Source organism: Callithrix jacchus, chromosome 1 (genome assembly GCF_049354715.1).
Source record: "Callithrix jacchus isolate 240 chromosome 1, calJac240_pri, whole genome shotgun sequence".
Taxonomy (NCBI): domain Eukaryota; kingdom Metazoa; phylum Chordata; class Mammalia; order Primates; family Cebidae; genus Callithrix; species Callithrix jacchus.
In genome coordinates, this window is record NC_133502.1 from 156,009,000 (window position 1) to 156,033,086 (window position 24,087).

The window sequence follows — 24,087 nt, forward strand, 5'->3', positions numbered from 1 at the left end:
TACTTCCTCCTCCAGGAAGCCTTCTGGCCATGGTGTGCTGGTAAATGTTAAACAATCATTATCTCTCCAAAAACTAAATAAAATAAAAGCCTTATTTATGGTGTTGGCCAATGACCCCCACCAGTCCAATATCAAGTTAGCAAAGTGAAGTTGTTGCTTAATGCTTAGGAAAAAATACACAGTCAGCTCTGGGAAGCAAGTAAATGCCACCTCCAGCACACCATGGGGTTGCTAAATCTTCTCTCTGCCCCGAAACATCTTGTGGCCTCTGTGTCTTAGCAACTATCACATAGCTGAAATCATCTGTACCTAGCCCTCTTACATGAGACTGTGTGAGTTTTAAAGACTAGCACCCCATGTTTTGATTAAAGGATTTAATGATGATTAAGTGAATCCAATCTATTATTAAAATGTGTAAATACATATAACATGCTTAGAAGTGCTCATGTAAGTGAAAGCTATGCCTTCGAGCTGTTACCTTTGTCTCCCAGTAAAGGCCAGAAGCATCAAGATGTCTATTGAAGGGATACATTTTTTTTTTTTTTTTTTAAAGACGGGGTTTCACCATGTTGGTCAGGCTGGTCTTGAACTCCTGACCTCAGGTGATCTGCTCGCCTTGGCCTCCAAATTGCTTGGATTACAGGCGTAAGCCACCACGCCCAGCCTAGGGATAAATTAACTCTTAACCCAAATGGGCATGTAGGCTCTGTTTTCCTTATTCTTCTTGTTTTTATAGACCACCCCTTTGCTGAAAATAAGTTTTTTAAATTTATTTTATTTTTTTTGGTATAGACTGGGTTCTTGCTATGTGCCCAGGCTGCTCTCAAACTCTTGGCCTGAAGTGATCTTCCCACCTTGGATTACCAAAGTGCTGGGATTACAAACTTGAGCCAATACCAAAGTGCTGGAATTATAAGCTTGAGCCAATAGGCTTGGCCTGTCCAAAATAATTTAGAATTCTATGCAACCTTTTGTTTTATGGAGAAAACTCTCTCACCAAATTCCTGTGGACAACAAGGGCCCTCCCAGTCCATTCTGTCAACACTGGCACAATCAGGGTGTGGTGAATTGGATTTGGATTCTAACAGAGGCTCCTCACTTTTTCAGCTGGGCATCCAAGTGCTGTACCTCTCTGAGCCAAATTTCATTATCAGAAAAAGGAAGACATGCCATAAACTTCCATGGGGTTAATGAGACCAGTAAACAAGTTTTGGAGCATCATCAGTTGTCCTGTTCATTTCCGATCCCCACACACATGTTCTACCCTTCCCTGCCCTTCTCTGCTGGTGCCTGGTCGACTGTGACAGCACTCCTTTGCCTCAGCCTTCCCCTGAAACTTAGCTAGTGGGAGTAGCGGCGGAATACCGGGGGTATGTGGGAGGAGAAGGAGGCTCCCTTCATGGCTCCCTTCCTTCAGCTTGTTCTGACCAATGACACATCTCACCTGCCATGATCCAGCTCCAGCTCCCAGTGGCAGCCACCAATCTCCTTGGGCTCCAGGTCTTACCCAGGCGTGGGGTTGAGGAGGAATTAGGGCCTCAGCCTTCTTAGTCCTGGAGTGTCTCAAAATCCATTGTTATTCCATGCAATCCTATCCAGACCTTGACGAATAGTCCCTTTAATATAATTTATTCTAAGTATCCCAGATGAGTATGTCATCTGCTTCCTGCCAGTATCTGGACAATATCAAATCTAGTGTCTGGGCATGTAAGAGAGGCTTAATAATAATAACATGAGCAGCCACCCTTGATTCAGGATTTAGCTTGGGCATTATGCCCAGTCTTTTTTTTGGTTGTTTTAGTTTTTTTTTTCTTTTTTTTTTGAGATGGAGTTTTGCTCTTGTTACCCAGACTGGAGTACAATGACATGATCTCAGCTCACCGCAACCTCCGCCTTCTGGGTTCAAGCAATTCTCCTGCCTCAGCCTGTCGAGTAGCTGGGACTACAGGCGCGCACCACCAGAGCCAGCTAATTTTTATATTTTTAGTAGAGACGGGGTTTCACCTTGTTGACCAGGATGGTCTCGATCTTGACCTCATGATCCACCCACCTTGGCCTCCCAAAGTGCTGGGATTAGAGGCATGAGCCACCGCGCCCGGCCTGTTTTAGTTTTTTTAAGAACCATTTATCATTGAATCTTCACAAAGGCTCTATGTGGGAGATATTAATTATTGTACCCATTTTACAGATGGGAAAAGTAAAGTTTTAAGATACTAGTGACTAGCTAAGTCATCCAGCCAGTATGCAGGGGAATCAGGATTGGAATTAGTTAATGTTAAGAATACTGTTATGTGGCTGGCAAGGACCGAGTCTTAGCCTCTGACTCTCACTGCAGTCTTGTACCCAGAGGTGCTCAGTAAACACTCGCTGGTGGATGGAGGCTCGTAGTTCTGAGCCCTAAGTTTCTGCCTCATCTTTGTTTTCCGGGTTTTCTCCCTCTGGCTTCAGGCCCACACGTGCCTCTACAGACCCTTGCTTCTTGTTCAGAGAGTTTCTGGGTTGCTGTGTTTGCAAACAAGCCCAGTGGATGGAGTTTCTCTTTCATTACTTCTTGCCCATATTTCTACCCACTCTGAGCTGCCAGCGCAGCCTACTTGTTCCACCACCCTCCTGGTCACTCACGCCCACTGGTGTTTACAATACGCCTCCAGCATCTGTGGACTTCATTAGAGCCTGTGCTACACCCTCTTCCTGCTCATTGGTGCAGACTGCCTGAGGCCAGACTGAACACAGCTCCCCAGGGTGCCTGCCAGGCGCATCCACTAGCCATGCCAGATTCCCTTCTCTGGAGACAGCCAGCCAACCTCTAATCCAGGTGTCCCTGCAGGATAAACATTCCCCATGGGGCACCAGAGCTGTACTCTGTTTTAGCCTGTGCTATAGTTAGCACTATTTGGGCAGTGACTTAGAGCATTAGCTTTGGAGTCAGGAAGCCCTGCCACTTAGTACCGCTGTTCAGTGGCCTGACTTCTCTGACTCTCATGTTCCTTGTCTGGAAAACTGAAGATGAATATGTTTGAGAATTGGGATTGTTCCATGGAAAGCACCTGACTCATCTTAGGTGCAGAATTCATCCTCTCTTTCTCCTAAAGACCGCTTTGGGGATACTATGGACCAAGTAGGAGAGTACATTTGTCATTTATTTGCTTATTTTTGGAGTGTTCTTGACTAAGTATTGATATTATCAGAGGTTATAAGCACAATTGTCTATATTTTATAGATAAACATTCCAAGTTCAGAGAATTTAATTTTTTTTTTTTTTTTTGAGACGGAGTTTCGCTCTTGTTACCCAGGCTGGAGTGCAATGGCGCAATCTCGGCTCACCGCAGCCTCCGCCTCCTGGGTTCAGGCAATTCTCCTGTCTCAGCCTTCTGAGTAGCTGGGATTACAGGCATGCGCCACCATGCCCAGCTAATTTTTTTTGGTATTTTTTGTTGAGACGGGGTTTCACCATGTTGACCAGGATGGTCTCCATCTCTTGACCTCGTGATCCACCTTCCTCGGCCTCCCAAAGTGCTGGGATTACAGGCTTGAGCCACCGCGCCTGGCACGAGTTTAATTTTTTAATTTGCTCATAATCACCCAAATAACAGGTTGGGTTTACCATTGGCTCTAATTTAAACTGACCCTTTGTTTTTAATTTTCTTTGTCATTTTTTTGTCTTTATTAAGACGGAGTTTTGCTCTTGTTACCCAGGCTGGAGTGCAATGGTGCGATCTCGGCTCACTACAACCTCCGCCTCCTGGGTTCAAGCAATTCTTCTGCCTCAGTCTCCCGAGTAACTGGGATTACAGGCATGTGCCACCACGCCTGGCTAATTTTGTAATATTATTAGAGATGGGGTTTCTCCAGGTTGACCAGGCTGGTCTCAAACTCCTGACCTCAGGTGATCCACCTGCCTTGGCCTCCCAAAGTGCTGGGATTACAGGCGTGAGCCACCATGTCTGGCCTGTCATTTTTTTAGAAATGAAAATAAGCAAGTGATATTAGCCAAAATGAAATTGCCTGTATTTCTTGTAATAAGATAGTCCCCTTTGCTTTCTCCACCTTTTTTTTGTTTGTTTTTTTGAGACAGAGTCTTGCCCTGTTGCCCAGGCTGGAGTGCAGGTGTGTGGTTTTGGCTCACTGAAACCTCTGCCTCCTGGTTCCAGCGATTCTCGTGCCTCAGCCTCCCAGTAGCTGGGATTACAGGAGTGCACCACCATGCCCAGCTAGGTTTTGTACTTATAGTAGAGATGGAGTTTTGCCATGTTAGCCAAGCTGGTCTTGAACTCCTGGCCTCAAGTGATCTGCCCACCTCGGCCCCCCAAAGTGCTGTGATTACAGATGTGAGACCACACTGGGCCTGTTTTTCCTTATCCAGAGATTCTCTCGCAAAAGTAGCTGTCATTTGTGACAGCTCTCTGGTCCTTGGAGGAGCTAAACTTTCCAAGCCCTTTTTGAGATATTGCCTATCAAGGATGAAATGCAGGAAAGTCATACTCCCAGTGGACTGACATGGGAGCATTTATTCCATCGGAATCAAGTCAGGACTTGGTGGGGGCTAAGGTTGGGGATGGTCTGGATGACAAATGAATCTGAAATCATTGTCATTATGCATTTTCTCCTTATTAAGCTCAGAAGTTGACGCATGTTTAAGAGTTTCTTTCTTTGTATTTCATTGTTTTATTTGAGAATTAAAATAGGGCTGTGAGCTTTCACTCACCACCATACCATGAGCTCCCTGCTGGGTCTCACTGATCTCTGAACCCCGTGCGGCCCCTTCTACAGTGCTTTGCATACAATGGCGGGTAAACTGGAATGAATAAACATTTATTGAGCACTCCCTTTGTACTCTATATTATTCTGTTTGCTTTCATGGATGGCAGTGGGTTCTGGATCTGAACCTGGTTGGACCTTCCGGCTCTACATGTAGTGCTTTCCTCACACCTCAGCTGTCCATCAATATCTCTATCAATGATGGTTATTGAACAAGATTTGTCTTTTCTTTTCTTTTTTTTTTGAGACGGAATCTCGACCTTGTTGCCCAGGCTGGAGTGCAATGGCCCGATCTCAGCTCACTGCCACCTCCGCCTCCTGAGTTCAAGCAATTCTCCTACCTCAGCCTCCCGAGTAGCTGGGATTACAGGCATGTACCACCACTCCTGGATAATTTTGTATTTTTAGTAGAGATGGGGTTTCAAATGTTGGTCAGGCTGGTCTTGAACTCCTGACCTCAGGTGATCTGCCCGCCTTGGCATCCCAAATTGCTGGGATTACAGGCGTGAGCCATTGTGCCCGGCTTTGTCTTTTCTTTTCTTTTAAATTTTATTTATTTATTTGTTTGTTTGGAGATGGAGTCTCACTCTGTCACCCAGGCAGGAGTGCAATGGCATGGTCTTGGCTCATTGCAACCTCTGCCTCCTGGGTACATGCGATTCTCCTGCCTCAGCCTCCTGAGTAGCTAGGACTACAGGCACGTGCCACCACACTCAGCTAATTTTTGTATTTTTAGTAGAAAGGGGGTTTCACTCTGTTGGCCAGGCTGGTCTCAAACTCCTGACCTCATGATTCACCCACCTTGGCCTCCCAAGTGCTGGGATTACAGGCGTGAGCCACCGAGCCCATCCTGTCTTTTCTTTTAAAGACTGCCAATGGTGTCATATATGCTGTTGGGGGAAGGGGAGTGCATAAAAATATGTATTGAGAAGGATAATTTTGGAAGGAGGGTGAGCGAAGCAGACGTGATCCCTCTTCACAGACAGGCTTATAAGGAGACTCAGCTGACTGGGTGGTTCCCTCGGCATTTGAGAGTAAAGAGGTTCAAAGAAACCAATGTGTTACCATGGGAACTGTCACAGCTTTAGAATCTTCATTTTTCAAAAGCCTGAAAATGAGCACATGGAGAGCAGGGAAAATTCGGTGAATGGGAGGTAATGCGGCTAATAATTTAAATACAGGTTTTGAAGAGGGAAATCAGAGAATGGAGAAATATTTAGACTTTGAGCTGCTCAAATTACTTTTTCTGGTTAGGAAATAATTGACTGCAGGTGAGAAAAAGAATTATGGTTCTGTATCTGGAAAAGATGCATTGAGGTTAGTGCTTCTTGGCCAAAAAGTGATCTAGTCTCAAGTGATCTGCCTGTCTCAGCCCCCGCAATGTGTTGGGATTACAGACATGAGCCACTGCTCCTGGTCTATTTTTCTTTATCCAGAGATTCTCGCTCGAAAATATTTGTCATTTGTGACTCCATAATCTCATTAGCTAGTTCTCTCTGATCCTTGGATGATATTGATTAAAGAGCATCTCAAGGAGAGGGAGAACAGACCTCTGTGCAGGCTAGCCACTTGTCTGAGCAGGAGATGCCTGAAAGAGCTCCTGGAAGGAGATAGGACCTGAGGCGAGATTGTTGATGGAATTGGTCAGATTGCAAAAATGGTCACAAATTATTCCCCACCCTGTATGTATATCTGTGTGCGATGCAATTGCAAATCCTCTCATCAGGAGGTGGCATCTATTTCTCCAGCTCTACAATCTTGCCTTGGCCATGATTCCCACATGAGACTTATTTGGTAAGAGAGTAGCAAATGTGATGCAGTCAGAGGCTTAAAAAGGGTTTCAGGTGGGGGATGGCCCTCTCCTGATGCCCTTGCTTACACTGCAACCACCAGCAAGTAAATAAGCCCTGGGCAGCCTGCTGGTTGACAAGAGACACATATCCCAGTTTCTTCCGTCAGCCTGCTGAAAGTCAGCAAGATGTCTGAGGCTGCCTAGGACCAAGAGATCTCAGGCAAATGAGGGGCCCAGCTGATTCCACATGGAGTATATGACCTGTCCCAGCTGATCCCCACTCAAACTGTTGACCCTTAGAATCATAATAAAGAGTTGTGTTGAACTGCTAAGTTTTTTTATTTGTTATACAGCAAAAACTAACTGATGCAAGGTATATGCAACAGATGGCAAGCAGCAAGTAGGAAAACAAAAATGCACATGATATAGGTGTAGAACAGGGGTTGGCAAACTATTGCCCATGAGTCAAATACAGCCCACCACCTCCTATGAAATCATCCTGAAAGTCAAATTATATAAAACAGTGCACGGCCGGTGCGGTGGCTCACGCCTGTAATCCCAGCATTTTGGGAGGCCGAGGTGGGTGGATTACGAGGTCAAGCGATCAAGACCATCCTGGTCAACATGGTGAAACCCGTCTCTACTAAAAATACAAAAAATTAGCTGGGCATGGTGGCGCGTGCCTGTAATCCCAGCTACTCAGGAGGCTGAGGCAGGAAAATTGCCTGAACCCAGGAGGCGGAGGTTGTGGTGAGCCGAGATCACGCCATTGCACTCCAGCCTGGGTAACAAGAGTAAAACTCCGTCTCAAAAAAAAAAAAACAAAAAAAACAGCGCACAAAAAGTATATAGAGAGAAGGGTAATTTTGGTGTTAAAGATTGTCACATTGAACATTCTTATAAACATCCTCCAGTTGCCTTCCAGAAGCTCTGTTTTGACTTATACTATTACCAATAATGGATTAGAGAAAATAGACACTTTCAGTGTGTAACATAGATTATTTAGTCTCCCAGAACATAGATGAAGCAACTAAGGGAATGGACATAAATTCATCTTGCAAGGAGGAGCTGGGATAAACTTGGGAGAAAATGACCGTGTCATTTTAGAGTTTCTGATAGTCTAAGGGAGCAGTGAAGGTGCTGTTTGGAAGACTCAGGTTCTACAAAGCTCTTCAGAGGCTGAAAAGATGAGCCCAATCTAGAGGTTGCATCTGGGCTCAAGTAAACAATAGCAGGAACACGTGGGAACCCAGTGACTTCAACACTACCCAGGTGTGAGAAAGACCAGGAAGTTCAACAAGAATCAGCAGTGGGATATGCTGCCATCAACACTAGTCACGCTATTGGCTGCTTGGTCAGTGTCCTCTTCTACTCCGGGCTGCTGAGACCATATCCACATCACTGGGTTCCATTCTGGCTACTGTGCTCTAAGGGGATGAAAATTACTTGGGTGAGAGTAGGTGCTTTTGAAGACAGAATATAGGATGCTTAAGGACTCAAGTTCATTTCATTTGAAGAAATTTTGAAAGTGTCAGGAAGCCTTAATTTAGAGAAGACTCAGAAAGGACATTAAAAGCAATTTTCTATATTTGTGTTTTATAGTAAAAATATTTTCATTATTTTTGAAATTATAAAATTGTACATAATACAAAAATGTGAGCACAACTAAAAAAAGGTAAAGAAGAAAAAATAATTATCCTGAATTGTATTATACACGAGAAATATCACTGATATCTTGATGACCATTGTTCTAGACAGCATACTGCAAATGCACAGACACACAACAGACATGTAATTTTACGTAGGAGGTGATACTGTTTGGTTGTGTCCTCACCCAAATATCATCTTGAATTTTAACTCCCTCAATTCCCACATGTTGTGGGAGGAACCAGATGGGAGGTGATTGAATTATGGGGGCAGATCTTTCCTGCGCTCTTCTTGTGATAATGAATGAGTCTCACAAGATCTGATGGTTTTAAAAATGGGAGTTTCCCTGCACAAGCTCTCTCTTTGCCCACTGCCATCCATGTGAGATGTGACTTGCTCCTCCTTGCCTTCTGCTATGATTGTGAGGCCTCCCCATCCATGTGGAGCTGTAAGTTCATTAAACCTTTCTTTTATAAATAGTCCAGTCTGGGGTATGTCTTTATCAGCAGCATGAAAGTGGACAAATACAGAAGGTGTAATATCAACACTATAATGGACATATTTCTGTGTCAACTAGATTATCACATTTAATGGCTATTTAGAATTTCATTGCACGTTTTGACCATAAATATAACCAATTTCCTATTGATAGAAATTTAACTGTTGGGTGGCTCATGCCTGTAATTCCAGCACTTTAGAAGGCTGAGGCAGGCAGATCACCTAAAGTCAGAAGATTGAGACCAGCCTGGCCAACATGGTAAAACCCTGTCTCTACTAAAAATGCAAAAATTACCCAGGTGTGTGGCTCACATCTGGAATCCCAGCTACATGGGAGGCTGAGGCAGGAGAATTGTTTGAACCTGGGAAGTGGAGGCTGCCGTGAGCCAAGAACATGTCACTGCTCTCCAGCCTGGGGAACAGAGTAAGACTCCGTCTCATTTTTGCTCTTACAAATAAATAATTAAATCAATATCCTTAATTTATATCACTGTTCATTTGGCTGATTATCTTAGGATAAATTCCTAGAAGTAAAACTTCTGGATTTAATAGTTACATAATTAAAATTTTGATATCAGTAAACTGTCCTCCAGAAAGATTAAATCAGTTTACACACTGTGATGATCTTTTTATTTACATTTTTATCATACTTGGTGCATTTGAATATTCTTTCATGTGTTTAGTACCATCGTATTTCTTTTATTTATTTATTTATTTATTTATTTACTTATTTACTTACTTACTTATTGAGACAGAGTCTTGTTCTGCCACCCAGGCTGGAGTGCAATGGTGCAGTCTAAGCTCATTGCAGCCTCCACCTCCCAGGTTCAAGCGAGTCTCCTGCCTCAGCCTCCTGAGTAGCTGGGATTACAGGCACCTGCCACTATGCCCATGTAATTTTTGTACTTTTGGTAAAGACGGGGTTTCATCATGTTGGCCAGGCTGGGTTTGAACTCCTGACCTCAAATGATCCACCCACCTCGGCCTCCCAAAATGCGGGGATTACAGGCATGAGCCACCATGCCTGGCCTACCATTGTATTCCGTAATAAATTAGTAGTTAATACTTTTTGCCCATTTCTCTGTTGAATAAATTTGTGTAAGTTTTTCTAAGCGTAATGACACTTTATCTCTTACATATGTTACACATACATTTTTCCCCCAGTGTATCAGTTACACTTCTTCATGGTCATTTGCTTGTTTTGGTTAATCATTTTCGCGTATTAAAGTTTTCAATTTATACGTAGCAATTCTATTCACTTCTTTCATCCTTCAGTATATGTAATGGTTGTCATATGGGAGAGGATTAGGCATTTATGAAGAAGACAGAATTAGCCCGATGGGAGAAAGTTGCAACATGGCAGATTTTTACTAAAATAACAAACAACTTTCTCCCAATTAAGACTGTGAGATTCGGAATGCGCTGTCTTGCCGGCAGTGAGATCTCCATAATTAGGGGATGTTAAGCATGAATTGCCTGACCACCTGACAGTGATCATGTGGGGTGAGGCCAGATGGCCTCTGGCATCCTTAATTATTTACGAGGCAGGTTTTTAATGGAATGCCAATAATGTAATTCAAATTGGTTTCCCCAGAGAGCTTTTTTCAGAACTGCAACACCATGCAACATTTGGGGTTTCCAAGAGGAAGTGGACCAAAGTTGATGTGGCTGATCAGGCAGCACTAAATGAAAAGAGCTCAGAACCACTGAAAACTCTAAGAAAGCATAACAGGAGATTGTTAGTGGTCATTTGCTTATCATTCATGAGTTTTTACTTTAATCACCATGCATCACCTTCCGGCCACAGAAGTTTCCACTAAACCGTACAGCCTCACAGGAGCCGACCTCTCATATCTGGGAATGCAGATGGATTTAGGCAAAACTGACTTCCTAACATAGGTCAATTGTGGGCGTGACCAAGTCTTTTGAGAGTAAGAGAACAAAGTGGTGCCAGGTATGAGTACAGAAGCAAACTAGTATGATGCTGGTATTGTAAAATGGGTAGACTGAGTTACATAAAGGAGAGGAAAGCTCTCACCAAATAAGTCTCAGGATAGGATGAGGCTCTGTGCCTCTTAATCCATCTGACTATATAGTCATTCTCTTTTTGACCTTGGGTTACTGCTGCTTGGGAGACAGAATTGGGGAAAATAGGATCAAACTTAGATCTGGAGGAATGCTCTTACTTTCTATGAATAGAAGGCAATTGAATGAATAATTACATAATTGAATGAATTATTACATACATTTAGTATGTAATGAAACACTACTATGTGCTTCATTGGGAATTCAGCAATGAACGGGAAAGACAGCAGCTCACAGCCTAGTGGGGAAGTCATCTTTAAACAATGACATCATAGGTTGTAAAAGGTACAAGGTGCTTGAGTTGCTCACAGCCGTGGCATTAAAACCTGTTCTGGATATCAGAAAAGGCCTGCTAGAAAGACTAAAATTAAAGCAGAGATTTGAAGAAGGAGAAAGAGGTACTGCCCATGAAAAGGGAGGACAGGAGGAGAGAATAGACGATGGGGCTGCATAAGTGTTTCAGGGGAAGAAAAACATGTGTAAGGGTCCAAAGCCAGAGAGAAATTTAGATTCACACTTCTCTGGAATGGTATTAGGCTATTTCTGATGCATGTGATGTAGTAGCAAGAACCAAAATTTAAAATGAGAGACCAGGAGTTTGGCTCCCCGCCTTGCTAGTTCCCGGGCATATGACCTTGGCAAGTAACATCATGTGTCTTCATCTGAAGCTTTTCATCTGTCAAATGGCAGTATTAGCACCTGCTCCACAGGTCGCTGTGAGAATGGGATTAGCTCATAGATATAAAATTTTGGCCAGTGTGGGACTAGGTTTTGAATATCCTAAGCCTTGTTGAAGCCATCAGTGACCAACATCTATTCTTTTCAGCTAGTCCAATTTTTTCTTGCTGTCTGTGAATATACATCAACTGGATCAGCTCAACAGAGTTTTACTCAGTTTCTACTTTGGGTCATTGTAGATTCAAGCACTGTGAGAATATGAAAGAAGTGTGACATGGGGATTGAAATGTGGTAGTTGGGAAGAGAAGGTTAGTCTAAAGAGGTGTTTGTCTCTTTGTTTTTTTTTTTTTTTTTGAGAGAGAGTCTTGCTCTGTTGCCCAGGCTGGAGTGCAGTGGTATGATCTTGGCTCACTGCAGCCTCTGCCTCCCAGGTTCAAGTGATTCTCTGGCCTCAGCCTCCTGAGTAGCTGAGATTACAGGTGCACACCACCACGCCTAGTGAATTTTTGAAGAAATGGGGTTTTGCCATGTTGGCCAGTCTGGTCTCAAACTCCTGACCTCACATGATTCCCCTGCCTCAGTCTCCCATATTGCTGGGATTACAGGCATGAGCCACCACACCCAGCCTGTTCCTTACTTTGCATATGTATCTCCAACTCCATTTGGTCTATGAGCTCCTGCAGGAAAGGATCTATAAAATAGGTTCTCTCTTTAATCCCAGTAAGATTTCCAAGTGTCTGATTTAGAGTAGGTGCTCAGCATATCCCAATAAAATAGAGACAATGAAAGTTTGGAAACTTAGAGCAGATTTTAAACAGTAGTAAACACATACATAAATTAGAGGGGTTATCCGAAGGAAAATCTGTAATCAGGGAAGTTTTATGGAGGTAAGGTTCACTTGACAAAGAACTTTCAAAGTGGTTGTACCTTTTTATTCTTCTACCAGCAATGTAAGAGAAATGAATATAGTCAGCCTTCTTAATTTTAGCAACTCTGACAGCAGAGGAGAGCGATTCCATCATGGTTTTTTTATTTTACATTTTCTTGCTAATGACTTTTTTTTTCTTTTTTGAGAAGGAGTTTTTCTCTTGTTGCTCAGGCAGGAGTGCAATGACATGATCTTGGCTCACCACAACCTCTACCTCCAGGGTTCAAGCAATTCTCCTGCCTCAGCCTCCCGAGTAGCTGGGATTATAGGCATGTGCCACCATACCTGGCTAATTTTGTATTCTTAGTAGAGATGGGATTTTTCCATGTTGGTCAGGCTGGTCTCAAACTCCCGACCTCATGTGATCCACCTGCCTTGGCCTTCCAAATTACTGGGATTACAGGCATGAGCCACTGGGCCCGGCTGGTGACTAATGATTTTGGGTATCATTACATATGATTGTTAGCCATTTGAATATCCTTTTTGTAAAGTGTCTGTTCAAGTCTTTTGCTCGCTTTCAAAAATTATATTGACTATTTTTATATATTATGAATGCAAGACTTTTGTTGGATTTATCGACTGTGAATCTCTTCTCCCAGTATGTGGCTTAACCATTTATCCTTCATGGTCTTTTTCTATGGAAGTTCTCAATTTTCACAAAAAACAATATGTCAGTTTTTTAAGTGTTAGTTTTTTTGTGTACTATTAAAGAAATCCGTACCTAATTAAAGATGATATATATATTTTGAGACGGAGTTTCACTCTTGTTACCCAGGCTGGAGTGGAATGGTGCTATCTTGGCTCACCGCAACCTCCGCCTCCTGGGTTCAGGCAATTCTTCTGCCTCAGCCTCCTGAGTAGCTGGGATTACAAGCACGCGCCACCATGCCCAGCTAATTTTTTGTATTTTTAGTAGAGACGGGGTTTCACCATGTTGACCAGGATAGTCTCTATCTCTTGACCTCGTGATCCACCCGCCTCGGCCTCCCAAAGTGCTGGGATTACAGGCTTGAGCCACCATGCCTGGCCGTGATAAAGATATATTCTTATTCTTATTTTTTTTTTTAGTTTTATTTTAGGTTTAGGGGAACACGTGAGGGTTCGTTATGTAGGTAAACTCATGTCATGAGGGTTTTTTTTTTTTTTAGATGGAGTTTCGCTGTTGTTACCCAAACTGGAGTGCAATGCCACGATCTCGGCTCACTGCTACCTCCGCCTCTTGGGTTCAAGCAATTCTCCTGCCTCAGCCTCCCTAGTAGCTGGGACTACAGGCGCGCGCTACCATGCCCAGCTAATTTTTGTATTTTTAGTAGAGACGGGGTTTCACCATGTTGACCAGGATGGTCTCGATCGTTTGACCTCGTGATCTACCCGCCTCGGCCTCCCAAAGTGCTGGGATTACAGGCGTGAGCCACTGCGCCCGGCTGAGTGTTTGTTTTATAGATTACTTCATCACCCAGGAATTAAGCCCCCAAAATATGGGACACTTCACAAATTCACATGTCTCTTTGTGAAGGGGCCTGCTAATCTCTGTATTTTTCCCATTTTAATATATGTGCAACTGAAGCAAGCACAAGAATTTTTTAATGAAATCTTTCCTAAATAAAAAAGAAATGCATGCATATGGTTAAAAAATCCAGCCTGAAGGATAATAAAATGACAACTAAATCTAATTGTCATGACCAAGTTCTTCTCCCCAAAGGCACCATTAACACTTTTTTATACATGCTTATAGATATTTTCTATGTATATATTTATAATATATCTATGAATATTCTTTACTCTTACTCTTTCACCAAATGCTACATATTAGTAAGGCCGTCCTGCGCATTGCTGTTTTTGTTCAACAGTATCTCAGCAATCTTTCTATGTCGACTCCTTTGAAAGACTACCTTACTTTTTTTATGGATTTGCAGATAATTGTTTTGTATAAAAGCTTTGTAATTTAAAGCTACTGACCCTTCCTAAAGGGATCAGCTAGATTGTGTTTAGTCTTTTCTTATCACAGACAGTGCTACAATAAACATCCTTGTGCATAGGACTTTGTGTGAGCAATGAAATGGCTTGTTCCAAGGGTATGCGTGTCTATAATTCTGCTAATTCTGGCCAAATTATCAAAAAGGTTATGTTGGCTTATATGTACTCTAGCAGGATATGAGGGTGCCTTTCCTTTCTCTCTGGAGTAACTGGGGTTATAGGCATGCACCACCATGCTCGGCTAATTTTGTAATTTTAGTAGAGACAGGGTTTCTCCATGTTGGCCAGGCTAGTCTTGAACTCCTGACTTCAGGTGATCCACCCACCTTGGCCTCCCAAAATGCTGAGATTACCACCTGGCAGGATTTAAATAAGAAGAGCAAACAAGAGAACACTTTTGATAGAAGGGACAGCATAAACAAAGGCTTCCGAGTGGAGTTTTCCAACCCACTATTGAGTGTTTTGGCTGAATAATTCTTTGTTGTAAGGACTGTCCTGGGCATTATAGGATGTTTAGTGGCATCCCTGGCCTCTACCTATTAATGCCAATAACAAGCTGCCTGCCCTCTCTGCCCCTTAGGGGTGACAACCTAAAATGTCTCCAGACACTGCCAAATGTAGGGGACAAAATTGCACTGGGTTGAGAATCGTGACTTAGAGGTTGGGATGTTCAGGGGTCAGGCTGTGTGTGTGTGTGTTTGTGTATACAAGTGCACAGTGAACACAGGGTAAAACTAGGAAGGCTAGTGTGAAGTTCACCCTAGAAAGCTTCAGAGTTAGTCTGAGGAGAGATGTATTTCTTCTCTTGCTTTTCTCTCCTTTCATAAAAACCCACATTATAGAAACTCATACCCTTTTTTTTTTTTTTTTGGTCAGGAAAGCCACACACTAACCCTTCAGCCTCTTCGATATTAGTGAGCAACCCAGGGCTGGTGCTTTAAGCACATACATGTTGTTCATGATCTAATACCATTTTAATCTCACAACAACACGTGGGGATCCTGATCAGCACATGGAGGGCTGGTCTACAGATGGGGAAATAGAGGCTCAGGGAGAGAAGCTGAAGCCATTGTCCTTTCCGGCCCTCAGGTGGCTGCACTCTCCACGGCTCTACTCTAAGAGGCTTGAGCAGCCGGCCTTGCTGCTGCCATTACTGAAAGCCCAGTATGGAGCCATTTGGATGATTTTAGTCATTCTTTCCATTATTTGCAAACCTCAGAATAGGCTTTAAGTCATCGTTCTTTCTCTCCTCACGATTTGGTTTATTTTTGGAAGTGAAATCAATGGATTGTCTTTTGCTTTCTTTCAGAAACCTCTTTGCTGTATTTCTCACCACACCCAGGAGTAGGCACGTGGTTAGATGCTCATGGAATGTATGACAGCCCCTCTCTGGCTCAGTTTCCTGATGGGCCAGATGATAGCCACGCTCCTGTACTGTGCAGGTCTCAGTGTGTTATTATTAAGTTCACTGCTTGGCAGAGATAACGTGTTAACTCATAGTAATAAATAACTATGAATATGTGACTTCAGCTTCTAATAAAGTATCTACTGCATAGTAGGGGCTCAGTAAATGCTGGTTGAATGATGAAGTATATAATCACATGGTTACCTGGGAGTAGTACCACCCAGGCAAGTGGAGCACCTGCCTGAGGTCCTGGGCCTCAGGGGTCTTGCATCTTATTTATTTACTTGTTTTTTTATTTTTATTTTTTATTTATTTTTTGAGACAGAATCTTGCTCTGTTGCCCAGGCTGGAGTGCAGTGGCATGATCTTGGCTCACTGCAACTTCCACTCCCGGGTTCAAAGGATTCTCATGCCTCAGCCTCCCATAGAGCTGGGATTACAGGTATGCGCTGCCATGCCTGGCTAATTTAGGTCTTTTCAGTGGATACAGGGTTTCATTATGTTGGCTAGGCTGGTCTTGAAGGGGTCTTGTACTTTAGAATGCTGCCCTTACATCTTCTAAGCCCTTCCAGTGGTCAGGACTGGCCAAGGCCAGTAGTGCCAACCAGACAGGATACTCTAGACCCAGCCTCCACCATGTCAGCCCCAGTCCCTGTTTTCTTTCCTTTGGCATGCTCTTCAATTCACTTCTTAGTACAGGGGGTCGACCAGATGCCCTAGGAGACCTCTAAGGCTTACATCTATGAGATTGTCTCAGGGACCCCCTACCAGGCCCAATTCCAAAAGGGCTACCGGGAGAAAGGATCTTTTCTTCCAGTCAGTGAGTATTTTGCAGTATCACATCAAGTTGGGTGGTCAGAATGGTGCTTAAACATTGATTTTAGGTGACTCAAATTGTTTATATATGCAGGGGCCCCACAAAAAAACATTTGCATAGGCCTCCACATGCCTTAGGGCTGACCACATCTAATAAATCATCATTCATTCATTCAGGCAGTCATTCAATGGAATTCATGCCTTCAACTGACCACCCAATTAACTAATGTAAGCCCCATCATAAGTGCTATGCTATTATTATTAGCAGAGTGAACACATGCATGGGACCCCAGGCAAAGAAGTAGAGAGCCCAGGCAGTGTGTGAGTTGGTTAGCAACATACAATAGGTTATTAACACAGAGGACCGAACATCGGAACTTAGGTCTTGAAGAATCGCCGGGATTTTTCCAGGAGGGATATGTCATGTTTAGGGAGGAGAAAATAATTCTATGGGTCTAAAGGTTACAGTGAGGGCTGGGAAGAGATGGAACAGGAGCTGGAAAGACAGATGTGGCCACAACAGGAAGGATCTGTTGTCAGGCTGAGATTTCTGCATATCTTTTCTGAAGATGTTGAAGAGCAATTAAATGCTTTTTAGCCAGGAGGGAAATGGTTAGATATCTAGATTAGAAGGTTCATCCCCATTGGCTGTGGGCGTGTGGATATTGGATTGGAGGAAAGCAAGACAGGAGTCAAGGTGACTCCTCTGGAAGGTCCAGCCATGTACAAGGCAACCAGAGCCCGGTGGAAGGTGGTAACCTCAAGAAGCGGGTGCTGGGAAGTCACAATCAGTTCCCAAACTCCACAAGACTCTGAGAAGCAGAGTCAGTATCTCCTCTCCCCAAGGTTGGCTTCTTTTGTAATCTAGCTGCCTGGTTGAGCACTTTCTCCTTCCTTTCCTTCCTAATCACTTTCCCCTTCTCTCCTGATCTGATGACAGGAGACCAGCTGTTGAAACAAGACTCTCTTCTGGATGGAGAGGAAGCTGAAATCAACAGCATCCTAGGCAGTCCATCCTCAGGAAGACCTTCCCAGAAAAGCCTGCAGAGTCTAGATGGAGGCAGAGATCATGTATTCAGTCTGCATGGAAAAGCTTCTAGATTTATCCCAAGGGGCTCTGCTGAGCAGCTCAGAGGCCTTCAGAGTGGCCTCAGACAGGTGGCCCCTGATTCTTCGAGAATGAAGTAGAGGGGCCCGCAGTTTCTGTTTCATGACATACACCCACTGTGCTGCTCCAAGAACCCCGCCCCGCACGATTCGTCGTCCCCCCGGGGTGTATGGATCCCCATCAGGACTGGTTGCATCTCTGGAAATGACCTCAGTCTTTGGAATATTTGTTCTTTTAGGCTTTTCAAACAATGTCCTCGTTTTGCCAGAGGAAAAGGGAAAGAGACTCTCTAAACGAGCAGGCCCTCTTTTGTTCTAGGCCCATAAATCTGGCCAAGCACATGTCCGGCCTTCCCGCCCCCCACTGCATCATTGTCCTGCTGCTGATTAATAGGTCAGAGCTAACTTTAAACTGGCATTTCCTGACCAGCCCATCTCCCTGCCTTCGACCCTGCCTGGCTGTTCTTTAAAAGTCTGCTGTATTTTAGAACATGGTGTCACTCTGTCCCGCTGCCTCTGCCTCACACTGTGTTCCAAGGTGACTGCATGAAGTTTGGTCAAGCCGTCTGTGTTGTTCTGCTGTTTATAAGTTGGCAGAGTAAGGGCTGAGGTGGAGGGGTGGGCACACAGCTGGGTGGGGGTCTGTTGCTCAGGGTGTTTGAGCCACTGCTGCCCCATCTAGTCTTGGAAGCACACACCTCAGAAGGGCTGCGTGGAGAGAGGGTATGACAATAAGTACAACAAGGTGTTTTATTTTGCCTCTGTTTGTGACTGAGTGGTGTCTCAACCATGCAAAATAATGTAGAAGAGTGGGGTCCAACATGCGGATGTTCTTGATGTTGGCTGAGTAAGGCAGTATATAAAAGGTGAATATCTGTTATCTAGCCAGATAGTTTTTTTTTTTTGAGATGGAGTCTTGCTCTGTCACCCAAGCTGGAGTGCAGTTGCACGATCTTGGCTCACTGCCACCTCCACCTCCTGGGTTCAAGTGATTCTCCTTCCTCAGCCTCCTGAGTAGCTGGGATTAGGGGTATGCACCACCATGCCTGGCTAATATTTTTGTGTTTTTGGTAGAGACAGAGTTTCACCATGTTGGCCAGGCTGATCTTGAATGCCTAACCTCGTGATGTCCTTGATGTTGACTGAGTGAGGGAAGATACAAAAGAGTATTTATAGCATAGTCCTATGTGAGTGCAGTCAGCCCTCTGTATCTGTGGGTTCTGCTCTGCATTCATGGATTCAGCCAATCACAGATCAAAAATATTTTAAAATAGGCCAGGTGCAGTGGCTCATGCCTGTAATCCCAGAACTTCAGGAGGCTAAGGTGGGCAGATCACTTGAGTCTAGGAGTTCAAGACCAGCCTGGCCAACATGGTGAAACCCTGTCTCTACTAAAAATGCAAAAATTACCTGGGCTACCAGGCACCTCGGCCTCCCAAAGTGCTGGGATTACAGGTATGAGCCACTGTGCCCGGCTGCCAGATAGTTTTTATAGTAACTATGTTGTATTTGGTTAACAAGGAGGTATACCTTAAAAGTGGCTCTAGTTTGAGTTGTTTCTTAACTCTGGGGTAAGCTGCAGCATCTCCACTTATGACTACAACCTCCCACTTGTCAAGAAGCCAGTTAATAAGAATTCCAATAGCATTTCCTACCTTAAGCAGTCAGGCTGAAAACCAGCTCATGGGATAGTAATGCCACACATTGAAAACCTACTGATATCAGGCTTTAGCAGAGGGGAAGCTAAAGCATCTTACACAGATTATCTCACTTAGAAGTTGCAACAACCCAGAGTTGTCCCACATTACAGGGAGGACATGAAATTCAGAAGAGGATAAGGCCAGCCAGGCACAGTGGCTCAGGCCTGTAATCCCAGCACTTTGGGAGGCAGAGGCGGGCGCATCATGAGGTCATGTGTTTAAGACCAACCTGGCTAGCATGGTGAAACCCCATCTCTACTAAAAATACAAAAATTTAGCCAGGTGTGATGATGGGCACCTGTAATCCCAGCTGCTAGGCAGGCTGAGGCAGGAGAATTGCTTGAACCTGGGAGGCGGAAGTGGCAGTGAGCTGAGATTGCACCACTGCACTCCAGCCTGGGTGACAGAGCAAGACTCCTAATCCGTGAGAGTGGAAATGTCAGTCCAGGTGCTTCTGATGACAGCTGCTGTGCTCTTTAGTGTTCTGTTTTCCTGAAGGCCAACCTAGAGTTCTGAAAACACAATTACCTTGTAAAATGCTCAGGAAGGTCAGCAAGAGACCTTCCGCATATTTGCATCTCCTGGTAACTGAGAGCCTGGCTGGAAGGTCGGGAGGCTGGAAACGTGCTGAGGTCAACTGTGCAGCCATGGGAATATCCCTTACACTCAGTGAATATGCCTCTTTTCCTTCAGCTTGGGGTCAGAGACAACTGTGCACATCTGGACCCCTCAGCCTTTCACAGTAGTGACATGAAGAATAATAAAGGCACACAGAGCTCTTGCGGCCTATTTCTCTGTTTTTCCCCACATGCTCAGCTGATCAGGAAAAGGGATTCACCAAAAATAAACAGGCTCCCAGGCATCCAACAGAAAAAACAATGAGTGACGTTGAGCAAATGTAGTTAGGATCTTCAAAAATTCCTGGTTTTAGAAAGCCCTAATTTTTTCCACATTTCGATCACTGGACTCTTCTGGAATTAATAGTGTTCTAGATTGGTGGCACGAAAGACTGAGATACACTAAAATCCCTTATGAGATATATATTTTTAAAGGGCAAATAGAACAATCTGTTAACCTTGTCACACGCCCTCTCTCTGTGCAGTCTTACTGTGGTGTTTAGGTGTGATCTTCCAAGATCAGATGTGCCAGAGTTATTATTGAAACTTCTGAAATTATGCTATCCAAAAAGAAAAACACAAAAACCACCCACGATCTCATCACAAAGATAAATCTGTTGTTGACATTTTGGTGTATTTTTGTTTTCTTTTTTTTTTTTTTTTTTTTTTTTGAGATGGAGTTTTGCTGTTGTTACCCAGGCTGGAGTGCAATGGCGTGATCTCGGCTCACCGCAACCTCTGCCTTCTGGGTTCAAGCAATTCTCCTCCCTCAGCCTCCCGAGTAGCTGGGACTACAGGTGTGCACCACCATGCCCAGCTAATTTTTGTATTTATATTAGAGACGGGGTTTCACCTTGTTGACCAGGATGGTCTTGATCTCTTGACCTCATGATCCACCCGCCTCGGCCTCCCAAAGTTCTAGGATTATAGGCGTGAGCCACCGCGCCCTTCCTTCCTTCCTTCCTTCCTTCCTTCCTTCCTTCCTTCCTTCCTTCCTTCCTTCCTTCCTTCCTTCCTTCCTCTCTGTCTCTTCTTTCATTCATTCATTCGTCTGTTCATTCATTTTTGTTTCGGAATCTCACTCTTGTTGCCTAGGCTGGAGTGCAATGGTGTGATCTCGGCTAACCGCAACCTCCACCTCCCGGGTTCAAGTGATTCTCCTGCCTCAGCCTCCTTAGTAGCTGGGATTACAGGCAAGTACCACTACACCCAGCTAATTTTTGTATTTTTAGTAGAGACAGGGTTTCTCCATGTTGGCCAAATTGGTCTCGAACTTGTGACCTCAGGTGATCCACCCACCTCAGCCTCCCAAAGTTCTGGGATTACAGGCATGAGCCATCGTTCCCAGCCAACATTGCAGTGTATTTTTCTATTGTGTGTGTGTGTGTGTGTGTGTGTGTGTGTGTGTGTACACATCTATCTGTAGGGTCAGACAATAAATATACTGTTGTTTCTTTGAATCCGTGGGGCACTGGTTCTAGGACTAAAATCCATAGATATTCAAGTCCCTTATATAAATAAAACGGTGTAGTATTGCATATATCCTACTCATATCCTCCCATATACCTTAAATTATCTTTAGATTACTCTTAATAACTAATACAATGTAAATGCTATGTAAATAGTTGTTACCATATTGTTGAGGGAATAATGACAAGAAGAAATGTCTGTATATGTTCAGTACAGACAAGACCATTCTTTTATTCATTTATTTTACTTTTTTTTTTTTTTTGAGACAAAGACTTGCTTTGTCACCCAGGCTGGAGTGCAGTGGCACGATCGTGGCTCACTGCAATCTCCACCTCCCAGGTTCAAGTGATTCTCCTACCTCTGCCTCCTGAGTAGCTGGGATTACAGCATGTGCCACCACTCCCGGCTAATTTTTGTATCGTTAGTAGAGATGGGGTTTTGTCACATTGGCCAGGCCGTTCTCAATCTCCTGACCTCAGGTGATCCACCTGCCTTGGCCTCCCAAAATGATAGGATTATAGGCATGAGCCACTGCGCCCAGAAGTCCAGGTAATTTTTGTATTTTTAGTAGAGACGGGGTTTTGCCATGTTGGCCAGGCTGGTCTTGAACTCCTAGACTCAAGTGATCTGCCTCTCAGCCTCCCAAAGTGCTGGGATTATAGGCATGAGCCACTGCACCTGGCCTATTTTAAAATATTTTTGATCTGTGATTGGCTGAATCCATGGATGCAGAGCAGAACCCACAGATACAGAGGGCTGACTGCACTCACATAGGACTATGCTATAAATACTCTTTTATATCTTCCCTCCCTCCGTCAACATGAAGGACAACTTTCTGTGTAGTACCTTCTTCAACAACATCATTTTGCATGGTTGAGTAGTATTCTATTATGTGGATGTATCATAAGATTTTAAACCCATTTCCAATTTTGCCAACTACTTCTGATTTTGTTTAGTCTCAAGCATTTATTTATTGGTGCTTTCCATGTGCTGAATGCTTTGCAAATCCTATGACTTGATGGGAGGCAGTGCCTGGTGATGGAGAGGCTTCAGTTTAAATTCCATCGCTGTTCTTTACTAGCTGTTTGACTAAGTGGTTAACCTTCTCTGGGTCTCATTTATATCCTGTGGAGAATATGAGTAATGGTACTCTCCTTAAAGGACAAAGATAAAAATGAAGTGAGAAGGCCGGGTGCAGTGGCTCATGCCTGTAATCCCAGCACTTTGGGAGGCCAAGGTGGGCGGATCACTTGAGGTCAGGAATTCGAGACCAGCCTGGTTCACATGGTGAGACCCCATCTCTACTAAAAATACAAAAATTAGCTGGGCATGGTGGCAGGCGCCTGTAATCTCAGCTACTAGGGATACTGAGGCAGGAGAATTGCTTGAACCCAGGAGGCAGAGGTTCAGGTGATTCTCCTGAACCTGGGAGGCAGAGGTTGCAGTAAACCAAGATCGTGCCACTGCACTCCAGCCTGGGTGACAGAGCGAGGCTCTGGCCACCCGCCCCCCGCCTCCAAAAAAAAAGCGAAATTAGAAAAGATACAGAGTGTGGCCCAGAGCAGGTTCACAGCAAAGGGTAGCTGTCACTACTGCAGTAGAGGCTATCCTGTCCCACCTGAGGGAAAGTGGTCAGAGACAGTGTCTGTGCAGGTCTCAGAGACCAGGGTGAGCCCTGAAGGGACACAGTTGGGCTGAACAGACAGAAGTGAGAGACTCGCAGATATCTGCTTTGGAACCCATTGCCCTGGGCCTCTGCTTTCGTTGTCTAATGTAGAGCCCAGGGGTCTGGGAAGGACAGATGGTAGAGACTGCAGTGGAGAAGTGGTATTGACACATTTGTTGGCATCTGGGCACTGAGTGGGAATAGACACTGTGGACCTTGCCAGCTGGGTTTGCTCAAGGTCATGTTGCTCAAGGTTGGCTGTGGAGGTGCCTCTAGGCCTTTCAGCTTCCTTCAGCTAAGCATTAGGTAAGGAGTTAAGGGCTTAAGGGCTTAGGTTGGGAAGTTTCAGACAGATCTAAATTCCAGTCCCTGCTCTGTCATTTCTGTGATATTGAGTCTCCGTATCTATAAAATTGAGACAATAATACTGCATTGGTTGGGTGTGGTGGCTCACACTTGTAATCCCAGCACTTTGGAAGGCTGAGGTGGATGGATCACCTGAGGTCAGGAGTTCAAGACTAGCCTGACCAACATGGCGAAACCCCATCTCTACTAAAAATTAGCCAGGTGTGGTAGTGTGTGCCTCTAATCTCAGCTACCAGGGAGGCTGAGGCAGGAGAATTGCTTGAACCCAGGAGGTGGAGGTTGCAGTGAGCCAAGATCACACCACTGCACTCTAGCCTGGGCAACAGAGCCAGACACCATCTCAAAAAAACGAAACAACAACAACAAAACAGCCTCATAGGGAGGCTGTGAAGATGATGTGAGCTGATGTATGTGAAGCTGACACCAGCTCGGGGCTAACACCTGAAAACACATAATAGGTGATGACTGCAGGTTTTCTTATCCTTTGTCCTACCTTTTCCACATGCTCAAAGAACCTGTATCTTCTGCCTCTGCTTGGCGCAAGCAGACTTTGCCAATGGCCTGGTGTCTAGAGAGG

The 24,087-nt window shown here is 44.3% G+C and overlaps 1 long non-coding RNA gene and 1 other non-coding gene across 2 annotated transcripts in view; one reads left to right on the forward strand and one right to left on the reverse strand.

Moving 5' to 3' along the window:
• The window catches only part of LOC128932567 (uncharacterized), a 220,879-nt gene that overhangs the window by 54,818 nt on the left and 141,974 nt on the right, over positions 1 to 24,087 (forward strand). The window lies entirely within an intron of this gene.
• LOC118148306 (U6 spliceosomal RNA) lies at positions 13,859 to 13,960 on the reverse strand. Its single transcript, XR_004735072.1, has one exon. It is a non-coding gene; the product is annotated as a U6 spliceosomal RNA (small nuclear RNA).